Source organism: Mobula hypostoma, chromosome 4, assembly GCF_963921235.1.
Source record: "Mobula hypostoma chromosome 4, sMobHyp1.1, whole genome shotgun sequence".
NCBI lineage: Eukaryota > Metazoa > Chordata > Chondrichthyes > Myliobatiformes > Myliobatidae > Mobula > Mobula hypostoma.
The window spans coordinates 170650723-170656722 of record NC_086100.1 but is presented as its reverse complement, the minus strand read 5'-3'; positions in this window follow the sequence as shown (position 1 = coordinate 170656722).

Sequence of the window (6000 nt, the reverse complement as noted above, 5' to 3'; positions counted from 1 at the left end):
CAATATTTCAGGAACAGCTTCTTCCCTTCTGCTATCAGATTTCTGACTGGACTATGAACCCATGAACACTACCTCAATATTTTCCTCTCTTTTTTTAAATATATAATGTAATTATATATGCATAATTGTTGTAATTTATAATTTTCTTTTTCAATATTTTTATTAATTACTTGTGTAGATGAATACAAAATACATTATGATATTATGGAAACAGAAACAAGATTGAAATGCCCCATATCTATGTATAGTAAATTAACCATAATATTGCAAAGGTATATTTTATTCTAATCTAAAGCAAAATCAAAACCCCCTAAAAAAAAGAGGGAAAAAACAGCTGTGTGGTTAAAAGAAAAAAAAAATCTCTGACATATAGTCGTAAATTCAAACATATAATAGCCATCCTCATTGCTGACCAAATCGAAAATTGTGAAAGTAGTTCCAAAAAGGTCCCCATACTGTGAAAAAATCTTGTCTAGGTATAGAAATAGAACACCTAATCTTCTCTAGATTTAAACATGACACAGCATCAATCAACCAGTGGACATGAGTAGGCAGAGCAGCATCTTTCCATTTAAGCAACAAAACTCTACTGGCTAAGGAGAAATAAAAGCCAAAATATGCAAATGATTCAGCTTAAGAGTAAAATCATTTCCTCCAACAATGCCAAACAAGGCAGTCAGAGGGTTGGCTTTAAAGTTTACTTTAAAAGGGCTTCTTTCTGTCCTTTGTGACTTTTAAATTAGGAACATTGCCACAATCTTTTTATGATGCTTCTATTTCACTTATTCTCAAAAAGAATAAAGATCCAACTGATTGCTCTTCCTGCAGACCTATTTCTTTACTTAGTGTTGATGCTAAAATTTTATCTAAACTTTTGGCTCATAGGATGGAAAACATTTTGCCTTTTATTATCACTGATGACCAGACTGGATTTATTAAAAATTGTTATTGTCATTTTAACATTCGTCATTTACTGAATGTAATTTATAATTTTTATTATTATCTATTGCAACATACTGCTGACGCAAAACAACAAACTTCACGACATATGCCAGTGATATAAAACCTGGTTATGATTCTGTTTCATTGTTGCTGGAAGCCCCTAGCAACAACAGTGAAATAACAATGACTGTGGTGTTCCAAAGGGATTGGTGTTGGGACTGCTTCTTTTAATGTTACGTGTCAAAGATCTGGATGACAGAATTGATGGCTTTCTGGCCAAGTTTGCGATTGATATGAAGATAGGTTGAGGGACAGATAGCGTTGATGGAGCATAGAGGCTGCAGGTGGATTTAGACAAATTAAGAGAATGTGCAAAGAAATGGGAGATGGAATACCGTGTCGGGAAGTGTACAATCATGCACTTTGGTAGAAAGAACAAAAGCATAGACTATTTTCTAATCAGGCAGAAAATTCAAAAATCCGAGGGGCAGAGGGACATGTGAGTCCTCGTGCAGGATTCCCTGAGGGTTATCTTGCAGATTCAGTTGGTGGTGAGGAAGGCAAATGCAATTTCGAGAGGACTGGAATATACTGTAAAAGCAAGGATGTAATGCTGACGAAGGGTCTCGGCCTGAAACGTCGACTGCACTTCTTCCTAGAGATGCTGCCTGGCCTGCTGCGTTCACCAGCAACTTTTATGTGTGTTACATGTAGTAAGGCACAGGTGAGGCCTCAATTGGAGTATCGTGAGCAGTTTTGGGCCCCTTAGCTAAGAAAGAATATGCTGTCATTGGAGAGAGTTCAGAGGAGATTCGTCAGAATGATTCCAGAAATGGTAGAGTTATTGTATGAGGAGTGTTTTTACGGCTGTGGGCCTTTACTCACTCGAATTTAGGAGAATGAAGGGAAATCTCATTGAAACCTATATTAGATTAGATTAGATTAGATTCAACTTTATTGTCATTGTGCCGAGTACAGATACAAAGCCAGTGAAATGCATTTAGCATCTGACCAGAAATGCAAAGAATAGTGTTATTTACAAAATAACTGTGAATAAAAAAAGTGCTACAGCACACAAATATAAAAGTACTGAGACAGTACAATATGGATGCAATACTGCTTAGCGCTGTGATGAAGGGTTCAGCAGTGTCACAGCCTCAGGGAAGAAGCTCTTCCTGTGCCTGCTGGTGCGGGAGCAGAGGCTCCTGTAGTGCCTACCGGATGGGAGGAGAGTAAAAAGTCCATGGTTAGGGTGAAATGCATCCTTGATAATGCTTTTCGCCCTGCCCTGGCAACGTTTATGGTAGATGTTCTCAATGGTGGCAATTGGGTGCCGATAATCAGAAATGTGGACACCAAGGAATTTGAAGCTTGATACACGCTCCACTACAGTTCCGTTGATGTAGATGGGGACATGAGTGTGACTCCTGGCATGCCTGAAGTCCACAATGATCTCCGTGGTCTTCTGGGTGTTAAGGGCCAGGTTGTCGTCGGCACACCATGCGGCCAGGTGCTGGACCTCGTCCCTGTAGGTCGTCTCGTCATCATCTCTGATCAGGCCAACCACCGTGGTGTCATCGGCGAATTTGATTATGGAGTTAGAACCATGTACAGGAATGCAGTCATAGGTGAAAAGAGAGTATGGAAGAGGGCTCGACACACAGCCTTGAGACATGCTGGTGTTCAGGGTGAGAGTGGAGTTGAAAGACCTAGTTAGAAAGGATGTAGAGAGGATGTAAGACCAGAGGGCATAGCCTCAGAACAGAGGGCCATCCATTTAGAATGGAGATGAGGAGGAATTTCTTTAGCCAGAGGGTGGAGAATCTGTAGAATTTGTTGTCACAAGTAGCTGTGGAGGCCAGACCATTTGGTGTATTCAAGGTGGAGGTTGATAAGTTCTTGATTAGTTAGGGTGTGAAAGGTTACAGGGAGAAAAGGAGAATGGGGTTGAGAGGGGAAATAGAACAGCCATGATGAAATCATGGAGCAAAGTCAATGAGCCAGATGGCCTAATTCTACTCCTATCCCATAAGGTCCTTTCGTCTTATGATCAGAAAAAGGTCCAGAGGGTTGTAAACTCAGCAAGCTCCATCATGGACACGAGTCTCCGCCATCAAATTTCTGAATGAAGAAATGAACCCATGAACACTACCTCACTATTTTTGCTCTCTTTTCGCACTACTCATTTAATTTGTTATAAATATTTCTTTATGTATTGAACTGTAGGCAGCCGTCGATCCCAGGGGATCATAGATTTGTGCTTCTGGTAGACTGTGTCCACCCCTGGGTGGGAAGATTTGAAGAACTGGCTGTTGCCCATGCAGCGGGATCCCGCTCTCCACGTCACTGATGTAGTCCAAGGGAAGGGCCAGCATCGATACAGCTTGGCACCAGTGTCGTCGCAGAGGTTGTCAGAGTGAAGTTGTAAACAACATCAAACCTCCTTAGGGACCCCGGCTCCGGATTTCTTCTTCAGGGTTTACTCCTGAAGCCTTTCCCATCGGTGGGTATGGCTGCTAGGCAGCGGAGGTTTAAAATCAGAGTTTTCCTTCTCCTGGGCGGGCAGCTGTCCAAGGCTGACAAGCCCAACCTGCCTGAATTGTACTGCTTTTGCAAAACAACAAATTTCACGACATACATAGTACGTTACTGATAACAAACCTGATTCTGAAAATTTGCTTTATACATTTGAGTTCATGTTTCTGGAGTCGGACTTTAACCCTCAAACATTTGACTCAAAGGGTGTAACTTTAGAGGCAGAGCTTCGGAAAAACTGATAGGAGAGGTTGCCATTTTGCATCTACTGTCAGTAAACAGCCAACAACATGTTTAAAAACAAAATTTTTAAACAGCTTGGCGTTGTGCAAAAAAGCATTTGTACTTGAATCTCATCTTAGGTAAATTCAAATCAAAATAAAAAGTCCTAATGCAGGTCTTGTCCGAAAACATTGACAGTTTGTTTTTTGTTTGCTCAAAATTCCAACATCTGTAATCTCTTGTGTCATGAAATAAATCCATGGCTTATATTGTTGGAATAAAATGGTTAAATTACTTCGAATCTCCTCCAATGGTCTGCCAGAAACCACCTACTACAGTAATTGGTAACATAAATCCAGAAAGTCCAAATTTTCTTATTCTTTTAGGATATTTCAATTTAGCCCCTGAGGGTGAAAAAGATAAATGTGGCTTGTTTCTTAATTCTTATTGACCGTCAGTGGTATGGTGACTGAATCAAAGTGCAAAAGTTCAAAATAAAATTTATTATCAGAGTACATTCTATTGAGATTCACGTACGACCCTGAGATTCTTTTTCGGTGAACATGCCTAGCAAATCTATAGAACAGTAACTGTACAAAGGATGGTGTCAGTACCAGGGTGCTCAAAGCCTGTGCCCCTCAGCTATATGGAGTACTTCGCCATGTCTTCAACCTGAGCCTGAGGCTCCGGTGGGTTCCTGTGCTGTAGAAGACGTCCTGCCTTGTCCCTGTGCCGAAGACGCCGCGCCCCAGCGGCCTCAATGACTACAGACTGGTGGTATTGACCTCCCACATCATGAAGACCCTGGAGAGACTCATTCTGGAGCTGCTCCGGCCTGTGGTCAGGCCACACTTAGATCCCCTCCAGTTCGCCTACCAGCCCCGACTAGGAGTTGAGGATGCTATTGTCTACCTGCTGAACTGTGTCTACGCCCACCTGGACAAGCCAGCGAGCACTGTGAGGGTCATGTTTTTTGACTTCTCCAGTGCGTTCAACACCATCCGCCCTGCTCTGCTGGGGGAGAAGCTGACAGCGATGCAGGTGGATGCTTTCCTGGTATCATGGATTCTTGATTACCTGACTGGCAGACCACAGTACGTGTGCTTGCAACACTGTGTGTCCGACAGAGTGATCAGCAGCATTGGGGCTCCACAGGGGACTGTCTTGTCTTCCTTTCTCTTTACCATTTACACCTCGGACTTCAACTACTGCACAGAGTCTTGTCATCTTCAGAAGTTTTCTGATGACTCTGCCATAGTTGGATACATCAGCAGGGGAGATGAGGCTACGGTAGGAAACTTTGTCACATGGCGTGAGCAGAATTATCTGCAGCTTAATGTGAAAAAGACTAAGGAGCTGGTGGTAGACCTGAGGAGAGCTAAGGTACCGGTGACCCCTGTTTCCATCCAGGGGGTCAGTGTGGACATGGTGGAGGATTACAAATACCTGGGGATACGAATTGACAATAAACTGGACTGGTCAAAGAACACGGAGGCTGTCTACAAGAAGAGTCAGAGCCGTCTCTACTTCCTGAGGAGACTGAGGTCCTTTAACATCTGTCGGACGATGCTGAAGACGTTCTACGAGTCTGTGGATCATGTTTGCTGTTGTGTGCTGGTGCAGCAGGCTGAGGGTAGCAGACACCAACAGAATCAACAAACTCATTCGTAAGGCCAGTGATGTTGTGGGGATGGAACTGGACTCTCTGACGGTGGTGTCTGAAAAGAGGATGCTGTCCAAGTTGCATGCCATCTTGGACAATGTCTCCCATCCACTACATAATGTACTGGTTGGGCACAGGAGTACATTCAGCCAGAGACTCATTCCACCGAGATGCAACACAGAGCGTCATAGGAAGTCATTCCTGCCTGTGGCCATCAAACTTTACAACTCCTCCCTTGGAGGGTCAGACACCCTGAGCCAATAGGCAGATCCTGAACTTATTTCCTTGCATAATTTACATATTACTAATTCATTCTTTATGGTTTTATTACTTTTTTTATGGTGCAACTGTAACGAAAACCAATTTCCCCCAGGATCAATAAAGTATGACTATGACTATATATGGACAAAAAACTATGCAAATGCAGATATAAATAAATAGCAATAAATATCGAATTATCGAGCATGAAATAGCAAGATAAAGGAGTCCTTAAGTATGTGTAGTTGTCCCCTTTTGTTCAAGGGCTTGGTGGTTGAGGGGTAGTAACTGTTCTTGACCTGGAGTCCTGAGGCTCCTGTACCTTCTACCTGATGGTCGCAGCGAGAAGAGCGTATGGCTCGAATGAATAACAAGTGAAC